A 12174-nucleotide genomic window follows, 5' to 3' on the forward strand; every position below is an offset into this window, starting at 1 on the left:
AGCATATTTTCTGGCGCCGTTGCCGGGGAGATCAAGACACGCTGCAAGGGGAGTCTCCACTTCTCAATCTCTTTACTTTGTTTTTGTCTTGCTTAGTTTTATTTACTACTTTGTTTGCTGCACTAAATCAAAATACAAAAAAAAAAATTAGTTACTTGTTTTACTTTATAATATCATGCATGTTTTTATTACACTAGTTTGGCATAATGGACAAGAATGATCTTCTTATTCTATTTCCTGATTTAAAACATGGATTGTTTGATGCGAAAATTAAAAAACCTATGGAATCTTATTTGCATGCTGGTAGTAATATTAGTATGAACGCTTTGAACACCATTGTTGATAATAATATAGAAAGTTCTAAGCTTGGGGAAGCTGGTTTTCATGATCTTTTTATTCCCCCAAGCATTGAGGAGAAAATTTACTTTGATGATACTTTGCCTCCTATTTATGATAATGATATTGATCTTTTAGTACCGCCTGTTATGGAGGATAAATTTGATTATGATTACAATATGCCTCGTATATTTGATAATGAGAATAATAATGATAGCTACTTTGTTGAATTTGCTCCCACTACAACTAATAAAATTGATTATGCTTATGTGGAGAGTAATGATACTTTTATGCATGTGAATAAGAATGCCTTATGTGATACTTATATTGTTGAGTTTGTTCATGATGCCTCTAAAAATTATTATGAGAGAGGAAAATATGGTTGTAGAAATTTTCATGTTACTAAAATGCCTCTCTATGTGCTGAAATTTTTGAAGTTACACTTGTTTTATCTTCCTGATCTTGTCATTTTGCTCTTCATGAATTTATTTGTGTACAAGGTTCCTTTTCATAGGAAGCATGTTAGACTTAAATGTGTTTTGGATTTGCTTCTTGATGCTCTCTTTTGCTTCAAATACTATTTCTTGCAAGTGCATCATTAAAACTGCTGAGCCCATCTTAATGGCTATAAAGAAAGAACTTCTTCGGAGATAACCCATGTGTTATTTTGCTACAGTACTTTGTTTTTATTTTGTGTCTTGGAAGTTGTTTACTACTGTAGCAACCTCTCCTTATCTTAGTTTTGTGTTTTGTTGTGCCAAGTTAAGCCGTTGATAGAAAAGTAAGTACTAGATTTGGATTACTGCGTAGTTCCAGATTTCTTTGCTGTCACGAATCTGGGTCTACCTCCCTGTAGGTAGCTCAGAAAATTAAGCCAATTTACGTGCATGATCCTCAGATATGTACGCAACTTTCATTCAATTTGAGCATTTTCATTTGAGCAAGTCTGGTGCCATTTTAAAATTCGTCAATACGAACTGTTCTGTTTTGACAGATTCTGCCATTTATTTCGCATTGCCTCTTTTGCTATGTTGGATGAATTTCTTTGATCCACTAATGTCCAGTAGCATTATGCAATGTCCAGAAGTGTTAAGAATGATTGTGTCACCTCTGAATATGTTAATTTTTATTGTGCACTAACCCTCTAATGAGTTGTTTCGAGTTTGGTGTGGAGGAAGTTTTCAAGGATCAAGAGAGGAGTATGATGCAACATGATCAAGGAGAGTGAAAGCTCTAAGCTTGGGGATGCCCCGGTGGTTCACCCCTACATATATTAAGAAGACTCAAGCGTCTAAGCTTGGGGATGCCCAAGGCATCCCCTTCTTCATCGACAACATTATCAGGTTCCTCCCCTGAAACTATATTTTTATTCCATCACATCTTATGTGCTTTGCTTGGAGCGTCGGTTTGTTTTTGTTTTTTGTTTTGTTTGAATAAAATGGATCCTAGCATTCACTTTATGGGAGAGACACGCTCCGCTGTAGCATATGGACAAGTATGTCCTTGGTTTCTACTCATAGTATTCATGGCGAAGTTTCTCCTTCGTTAAATTGTTATATGGTTGGAATTGGAAAATGATACATGTAGTAATTGCTATAAATGTCTTGGGTAATGTGATACTTGGCAATTGTTGTGCTCATGATTAAGCTCTTGCATCATATGCTTTGCACCCATTAATGAAGAAATACATAGAGCATGCTAAAATTTGGTTTGCATATTTGGTTTCTCTAAGGTCTAGATAATTTCTAGTATTGAGTTTGAACAACAAGGAAGACGGTGTAGAGTCTTATAATGTTTTCAATATGTCTTTTATGTGAGTTTTGCTGCACCGGTTCATCCTTGTGTTTATTTCAAATAAACCTTGCTAGCCTAAACCTTGTATCGAGAGGGAATACTTCTCATGCATCCAAAATACTTGAGCCAACCACTATGCCATTTGTGTCCACCATACCTACCTACTACATGGTATTTTCCGCCATTCCAAAGTAAATTGCTTGAGTGCTACCTTTAAAATTCCATCATTCACCTTTGCAATATATAGCTCATGGGACAAATAGCTTAAAAACTATTGTGGTATTGAATATGTAATTATGCACTTTATCTCTTATTAAGTTGCTTGTTGTGCGATAACCATGTTCACTGGGGACGCCATCAACTATTCATTGTTGAATTTCATGTGAGTTGCTATGCATGTCCGTCTTGTCTGAAGTAAGAGAGATCTACCACCTTATGGTTAAGCATGCATATTGTTAGAGAAGAACATTGGGCCGCTAACTAAAGCCATGATCCATGGTGGAAGTTTCAGTTTTGGACATATATCCTCAATCTCATATGAGAAAATTATTAATTGTTGTTACATGCTTATGCATAAAAGAGGAGTCCATTATCTGTTGTCTATGTTGTCCCGGTATGGATGTCTAAGTTGAAGAATAATCAATAGCGAGAAATCCAATGCGAGCTTTCTCCTTAGACCTTTGTACAGGCGGCATAGAGGTACCCCTTTGTGACACTTGGTTAAAACAGTGCATTGTGATGATCTGGTAGTCCAACCTAATTAGGACAAGGTGCGGGCACTATTAGTACACTATGCATGAGGCTTGCAACTTATAAGATATAATTTACATGATGCATATGCTTTATTACTACCGTTGACAAAATTGTTTCATGTTTTCAAAATCAAAGCTCTAGCACAAATATAGCAATCGATGCTTTTCCTCTATGGAGGACCATTCTTTTACTTTCAATGTTGAGTCAGTTCACCTATTTCTCTCCATCTCAAGAAGCAAACACTTGTGTGAACTATGCATTGATTCCTACATACTTGCTTATTGCACTTATTATATTACTCTATGTTGACAATATCCATGAGATATACATGTTACAAGTTGAAAGCAACCGCTGAAACTTAATCTTCTTTTGTGTTGCTTCAATGCCTTTACTTTGAATTATTGCTTTATGAGTTAACTTTTATGCAAGACTTATTGATGCTTGTCTTGAAGTGCTATTCATGAAAAGTCTTTGCTTTATGATTCACTTGTTTACTCATGTCATATACATTGTTTTGATCGCTGCATTCACTACATATGCTTTACAAATAGTATGATCAAGATTATGATGGCATGTCACTCCAGAAATTATCTGTGTTATCGTTTTACCTGCTCGGGACGAGCAGAACTAAGCTTGGGGATGCTAATACGTCTCCGACGTATCGATAATTTCTTATGTTCCATGCCACATTATTGATGTTATCTACATGTTTTATGCACACTTTATGTCATATTCGTGCATTTTCTGGAACTAACCTATTAACAAGATGCCAAAGTGCCGATTCTTTGTTTTCTGCTGTTTTTGGTTTCAGAAATCCTAGTAAGGAAATATTCTCGGAATTGGACGAAATCAAAGCCCAGGGGCCTATTTTTCCACGAAGCTTCCGTAAGTCCGAAGACGAAACGAAGAGGGGCCACGGGGTGGCCAAACCCTAGGCGGCGCGGCCCCACCCCTGGCCGCGCCGGCCTGTGGTTTGGGCCCCCGTGCCGCCTCTGACTTGCCCTTCCGCCTACTTAAAGCCTCCGTGACGAAACCCCGGTACCGAGAGCCACGATACGGAAAACCTTCCGAGACGCCGCCAACGCCGATCCCATCTCGGGGATCCAGAGATCGCCTCCGGCACCCTGCCGAAGAGGGGAATCATCTCCCGGAGGACTCTACGCCGCCATGGTCGCCTCCGGTGTGATGTGTGAGTAGTCTACCCCCGGACTATGGGTCCATAGCAGTAGCTAGATGGTTGTCTTCTCCCCATTGTGCTATCATTGTCGGATCTTGTGAGCTGCCTAACATGATCAAGATCATCTATCTGTAATTCTATATGTTGCGTTTGTTGGGATCCGATGAATAGAGAATACTTGTTATGTTGATTATCAAAGTTATATCTACGTGCTGTTTATGATCTTGCATGCTTTCCGTTACTAGTAGATGCTCTGGCCAAGTAGATGCTTGTAACTCCAAGAGGGAGTACTTATGCTCGATAGTGGGTTCATGCCTGCATTGACACAGGACAGTGAGAAAGTTCTAAGGTTGTGTTGTGCTGTTGCCACTAGGGATAAAACATTGATGCTATGTCTAAGGATGTAGTTGTTGATTACATTACGCACCATACTTAATGCAATTGTCTGTTGCTTTGCAACTTAATACTGGAGGGGGTTCGGATGATAACCTGAAGGTGGACTTTTTAGGCATAGATGCTGTTGGATGGCGGTCTATGTACTTTGTCGTAATGCCCAATTAAATCTCACTATACTCATCATGATATGTATGTGCATGGTCATGCTCTCTTTATTTGTCAATTGCCCAACTGTAATTTGTTCACCCAACATGCTGTTTGTCTTATGGGAGAGACACCTCTAGTGAACTGTGGACCCCGGTCCAATTCTCTTTACTGAAATACAATCTACTGCAATACTTGTTCTCTTGTTTTTCTGCAAACAATCATCTTCCACACAATACGGTTAATCCTTTGTTACAGCAAGCCGGTGAGATTGACAACCTCACTGTTTCGTTGGGGCAAAGTACTTTGGTTGTGTTGTGCAGGTTCCACGTTGGCGCCGGAATCCCTGGTGTTGCGCCGCACTACATCCCGCCGCCATCAACCTTCAACGTGCTTCTTGGCTCCTCCTGGTTCGATAAACCTTGGTTTCTTTCTGAGGGAAAACTTGCTGCTGTGCGCATCATACCTTCCTCTTGGGGTTCCCAACGAACGTGTGAGTTACACGCCATCACCTATCCCATGAAGGAATAGCCCCTTTCCTTATGGTTAGATTTTCCTCCACTCCGGAGATGACAAGCTCCACAACCACTTCACAAGCTCCACGAAGGAGAAGCCCGAGCCCCTTCACAACCTTCCACGAAGGAGGTCACCAGGACACCAACCAAGCCAACTAGGAGGTCACCCTCCAAGAGTAACAAGCTCATGGTCTCTCACTCAAACTATTCATGGTGGAGAGCTCAATACTATGCAATGATGCAAAGGAAGAACACCAAAGGTGTTCAAATCCTTCACACTAAAATCCAACCAAAGAAACAAATGCTAGGATGATATTAGAGAGGAAGAACAATGGAGGAAATCAACAAATGACTCCAAGATCTAGATCCGAAGGGTTCCCCTCACTTAGAGGAGTAATGGATTGGTGGGGATTGTAGATCTAGATCTCCTTTCTTAGATCCCTCATGAATGAGCAAGAATCATGGGGGGAATCAAGAGATAGGGCAAGCACTTCAAAGTCAACAATGGATGAGGGAGAGAATGGAAGAACTTACCCAGCCCAAGGTGGAAGAAGGCCTATTTATAGCCTGGGAGAAAATAGAGCCGTTGGGGAGAAAATCGGGCAGAAAAACGGCCCAGACGGTCCACCGGGCTGGGCGCCGGATAGGCCGGTGCACAGGTCGGCAGCACCTGCTGATAGGCCGGACTGGGGCAGGCGGGCCGGCAGCGGCCAAAAGGGCCCAACCGGGGGCAGGTCGGTCGACCGGGCGCTAGGCCGGCCGGTCAGGCGGCAACCGGGCCAGGAGCCGGCCATGGGCCAGGGAACCCCTGGAGCGGGCCCGTTGTGCATGAGCGCAGCATCCGGTTCCCACCGGGCAGGCTGGTGGGGGGCTCGGCGGGGCCGGGTGATACGTCCAAAACGTATCTACTTTCCCGAACACTTTTGCTATTGTTTTGCCTCTAATTTGTGTATTTTGGATACAACTAACACGGACTAACGCTGTTTTCAGCAGAATTGCTCTGGTGTCTCATTTTTGTGCAGAAACTCAACTTTCAGGAAAATCCCCGGGATTAATGTCAAAGGGCCTATTTTCCCAGAAGACTCACGGAGCCAGAAGGGCAGGCCAGGGGGAGGCCCACGGCCTCCACACCATAGGCCGGGGCGGCCCAGGAGGGGGGCGCGCCGCCTTATGGTGAGGCTGCCTCGGCCAGCCTCCGACGCCTCTCTTTGGACTACTTAAGGTCTTCGACCTAAAAACGCATGGGGGTTAGACGAAATCGCCAGAAGACATCCAGAACGCCACCACCATCGCGAAACTCCGTCTCGGGACCAGAAACTCCGTTCTGGCACTCCGCCGGGACGGGGAATTGGAGGAGATCATCGCCATCATCACCACCGACGCCTCTCCATCGACCATCCATGTTTCCCCCATCCATGTGTGAGTAATTCCCCCGCTGTAGGCTGAAATGGATGGTAGGGATTGGATGAGATTGGTCATGTAATAGCATAAGATTGTTAGGGCATAGTGCCTAGTGTCCGTAATTGGTACTTTTATGATATTGTTGCAACTTGTTATGCTTAATGCTTGTCACTAGGGCCCGAGTGCCATGATCTCAGATCTGAACATGTTAATGTTTCATGATGATATTCATTGTTTCATGATCTTACCTGCAAGTTGTATACACGTATTGTTGTCCGGAACCCGAGGCCCCAAAGTGACAGAAATTGGGACAACCGAAGGGGAAGGCGGTGATATGAGGATCACATGTGTTCACGGAGTGTTAATGCTTTGCTCCGGTGCTCTATTAAAAGGAGTACCTTAATTTCCAGTAGATTCCCTAGAGGCCCGGCTGCCACCGGCTGGTAGGACAAAAGATGTTGTGCAAGTTTTTCATTGCGAGCACGTACGACTAAATATGGAGCACATGCCTATGGATTGTTTAGTACTTGGACACCGTTTTATTACTATCTGCAAATGCCCTACGTTGATTGTTACATGAGTTTCTCTCATCCATGCAACGCCCGTTCATCCATCCCTGTACCTACAGTATTTTAATCCTGCTGTTTACTATAATCACTACTGCTGTTTTTGTTACACTGCTGCTGATATTTCACTACTACTACTGCTATAAAACTGTTACTACTGATAAACTCTTGCGAGCAAGTCTGTTTCCAGGTGCAGCTGAATTGACAACTCCGCTTTTAAGGCTTACAAATATTCTTTGGCTCCCCTTGTGTCGAATCAATAAATTGGGTTTTACTTCCCGCGAAGACTGTTGCGATCCCCTATACTTGTGGGTCATCAAGACTATTTTCTGGCGCCGTTGCCGGGGAGCATAGCTTTATTTGCAAGTTCACTTGGATTGATATTGTTCGCTGCAAATTCTCCATCATGGATAAACCTCGCGATACTAAAGTCGCCATATTACCATCCACTACAAGAAAAGGTACAACTCTGAGTACCTCTGCTGCTCTTGATTCGCCATCTGTGATAAGTCAACTTGTTTCACCACTACAAGCTTCACATGCTGGTACTTCTGCTAAATCTGAAAATTCTTATAATATTTATGATGCTTCTGCTGTGCTTGATGATAGTGGTTCATTGGGATCTTTTCTAGATGCTACAATTGCTAGGTCTAGACAAATTGAAAATACTAAAACTCCTAATGAAAATACTGCTACACCTGTTAATTCACTTGACTCTGTTGAATACTCTAGTGATGATCCTGATGAGGATTATGTGGAACTTGATGATGATTTTATTGATAAATGCAATTCTACTACTGATGCAAGTAAAATTAAAAAGTTTCTTGCACAACATACTGTTAGATATAAGCTGTCTCCTAATCCTAAATTTGCCACATCTCCTATAAACATTAAGGATAAGGATTATAATTTTTCTCTTGATCTATCTCATATATCCATTGTTGAGAAAACACCCTTTTGTGGTACTGAAAAAGAAAGTGCTGTAGAACACATGAATGAACTTTCAACTTTGAGTAGCTTGTTTTCTGATGATATCAAGAAGCGTACTTATTTTGTTGCTAAAAATTTTCCTTTCTCATTAGAGGGTGATGCTAAAACTTGATATAATAGTTTGCCTCCTGATTCTATTGATAGCCCAAGTGGTTTGCTTGATGTTTTCTTTCGGAAATACTTTCCTGCTAGTGCTCAACATGTTGCTTTGCAGAAAATTTATAGTTTTGACCAGGGAGATGGAGAGAAATTGCCTGAAGCTTGGGCAAGATTTTGCTCTCTTATCAGAGCTCGACCTAGACATGATCTGGAAAAGCATGATTTACTTGATATATTTTATAGTGGACTAACCATTGAATCTAGGGCATACCTGGATAGTTGTGCTGTTGTGTTTTCAGGAAAAGAACTCCGGACGAAGCTGAAGAATTATTGGCTAAAATAGGCCGGAATCATGATGATTGGACTACACCTGAACCAACCCCGACGCCAATATTGAAGAAGAGGGGTTTGATTAAATTAAATGATGAAGATATGAGGGAAGCCAAGAAATCTCTTAAGGAGAAAGGTATTAAATCTAAAGATGTGAAGAACTTACCTCCCATAGAAGATTTATGCAAGATTACTCCCCCTTCATCCATGATTGAGGTAAACTCTCTTCAACGCTTTACTAGGGAAGATATTCCGTATTCAAAACCTCCTGCTCAATGCTTAGATGAGTTTGATAATTATATTGTTAAGCAAGAAAATTTTAATATGAGAGTAGAGAATCATCTAATGGAAAATTCTCAAGCTATTAGTAATTTGCATGATATTGTGGAGAGAACCTCCAATGATGTTAAGATGCTTGTTAAACATTTTCATATGGTTCAAATTCAAATTGATCAACTCACTAAAGTGCAAAATGACCTGTTAAAAATAGTTCTAAAGAAAAACATGCTTATGAAGTAACAACTAGAGGTGGTGTTTCTACTCAGGATCCTCTATATCCTGAGTGGCATCCCAAAAGAGTTGAACAAGATTCTCAACGAATTGAACCTAGTGCTCCTTCTAAGAAAAAGAAGAAGAAACATAAAATTGTTGTATAATCCTATGAACCTGTTAATGATCCTAATAGTATTTCTATTTCTGATGCTGAAACTGAAAGTGCTAATGAACATGATAAAGATAATGATAAGAATGATGCTTCTGATAAAGAAGAGGTTGAAGATGAACCTGAAAAGCATGCTAAAAATAAAAAGTATACTAAAGAAGATTTTATTGCTAAGAAACATGGTAATGAAAGGGAACCTTGGGTTCAAAAGCAAATGCCTTTTCCTGCTAAGAAACTAAAATCAAAGGAAGAAGAACACTATAATAAATTTTGTGATTGGATGAAACCTTTGTTCTTGCAAATCCCTTTGACTGATGCTATTAAATTGCCTCCTTATTCAAAGTATATGAAAGATATTGTCTCTAACAAAAGCAAAATTCCTAATGAGGAGATTTCCACTATGCTTGCTAATTACTCTTTCAATGGCAAAGTTCCGAAGAAGCTGGGCGACCCAGGTATACCGACTATTCCTTGTTCTATTAATAATAATTATGTTAGAACTGCTCTGTGTGATTTGGGAGCAGGTGTTAGTGTTATGCCTTTTTCTCTTTACAAGAGACTTTATTTAGATAAGTTGATACCAACTGATATATCTTTGCAAATGACTGATAAATCTACTGCTATTCCTGTTGGTATATGTGAGGATGTTCCTGTTCAAGTTACTAATAACTGCTTGATATTAACTGATTTTGTTGTGTTGGAAATGCCTGAAGATGATAATATGTCTATTATTCTTGGGAGGCCTTTTCTTAACACCGCAAGGGCTGTTATTGATTGCAATAAAGGAAAAGTAACTTTCAATGTTGATGACAAGGAGCATACTGTTTATTTTCCCAAGAGGATTGATAAAGTATGTGGAGTTAATACAACTAACACGATGGCCCTCGCAAATGCGAGGGCATTTTCTTATGTTTATTCGAAATATCATATACCAATATCTTCACATCCATCCCTTTCTTGCAAAATACATGAGATGTGGTTATGGATATAATTGCAAATGTGCAACTTGGACAATCTTATAATTATTGCTAAGAATCATTAAAATATAACTATGACATTTTTTACAAGAAATATGTTGATATTTAATCGTTGTTTCTCAAGAACTTGAGCATACAGTCATCTCTGGACTTCTGAGGGCCCTGATATAATTAATACGGAAGATATTGGCTATGTTACTTGTACGTGTCATGATATAGATCTAAACATTTGATTCCCTCTTATAAGTTTTGTTAAATATTCATGAAGATATTTGGTACCTTGCATCGAAAATATTTAATCGTCTTAAATTTTTCAAAGAAAGTCGTAATGGTTATGAATTTTCACGTAGCTAAAAACCTGTACTATGAATGACTTATATATTTATTTTCAGGATTGGATGCATCGAAATCAAATATGTACATTATCACAAAATAAACGTCACAATTTTGGATATTTTCAGTCTCTCGGAATTATAATACAATTACTCCACAGATGCACTTTGGAAGACTGCCCCCAACAATTAGGTTTTAGGTATGTAGATGAAATATTTTTAAAACACTATTTTTATGAACGGATGTGGGTCTGCATTACGATGACACGAACATATGTGGCATACCTCTTTCGCTGTGACTGTATAGATCACTCATGTGTAGGTATACTCTTAAGATGTATTTTCAAGTATTTAGAACTCATTGGATCCATTATATCTGCAATAAGGAAACATCTCGAGCTGTCTACTGGTGTGAATCAGTGAATGTGAGAGGTCAATTGTATTAGTAACTACCGACCGCGAGTCAGATATTTGGTTGTTTATATCAAGTGCACGCAAGTTGGTAGTAGATAGTAGATCACGACAATTATTTTTATCGATGACTTATATCCATTGAGTTGTTCATATATTAGACGGCTCGGCCGATGTATTATATAATACATGGAACTACTGTTCTGAAATATGATGCTAAAACATTGTGTACACACAATATTAGATAATTAAACATTTGGAATCTACTGCTACTAGCAAGAGATGGCGCGGCGGCACGCCACGCCCATAACGTGGTTGCAACCATCTACCAAGCAAAAATATATGGGTACATTGAGATGCAGAATAGCTACATCATGGATGTTAATTCATCATGTATGGCTACATTGATGTGCATAATAGCTACCAAGTTTAGATCTGTCTCAAATTTTACTACACCATTCAAAAAATAATGAAATAATAAAAAATTTGAATTCAAGAACTCGACACACATGGTGAAACCATAGGATACCCGACACCAAATACTCCAAATATCGAGGACACCAATTCAGCTGGGCGGCACAGCACGGCAATCTTGCCATTCTATCGTGCAAACTCTAACGAATATCTAGTATTATTTTAGATTGGTGAGATGTTGAGGTATGAAACTAAATTTTACAATCTTTGCAAGTTTTTATAGTAGTTAGTTATGTCTTACATCAAGATCAAGATGGGAGTGATGTTTTGACACATGAGAGCGTATGCTCCCTTTATCTTGAAATACATGTTAGACACATTTTAAAATGTCAAAAAAATTGAAACAAAAATTTCGCACGTACATCTTCATGTGCTACGCGCTCACAAAGTCGTTTCATGAAAAATCGACATGTCATGTGGCGTGTGTAAAAAAGACAAAATTCGGTGCTAAAACAAAGACTTGTCACAAGATAAATTTTCTCTTTTTCGCTTAGACTACAAAAAATATCATTTTTTCGTGAAACTTGACGAATACACATATGTTATGGAGATGTACATGTAAATTTTTTTGTCAAAATTTTTTAACACTTGGAAATATGTTTTTATGGTAGAGGGATCATACGCACCCGGGAGCCGAATTGAGTTTCTGCTGTAAGATTACAGAGCTTTTTCAAGTATCTCGTATAGGCATGGAATACAGACAAAAAGCTTACAATATGACATGTGCATTTGGTGTACCTCAGAATAGAAAAAGATAATGCCCACAACCACAAACTTTGCAATGACAGGCTCATTGGCTGAGTTGACCCCAAGGAATG

Source organism: Lolium perenne, chromosome 7 (genome assembly GCF_019359855.2).
Source record: "Lolium perenne isolate Kyuss_39 chromosome 7, Kyuss_2.0, whole genome shotgun sequence".
In the NCBI taxonomy this organism is placed as follows: Eukaryota; Viridiplantae; Streptophyta; class Magnoliopsida; order Poales; family Poaceae; genus Lolium; species Lolium perenne.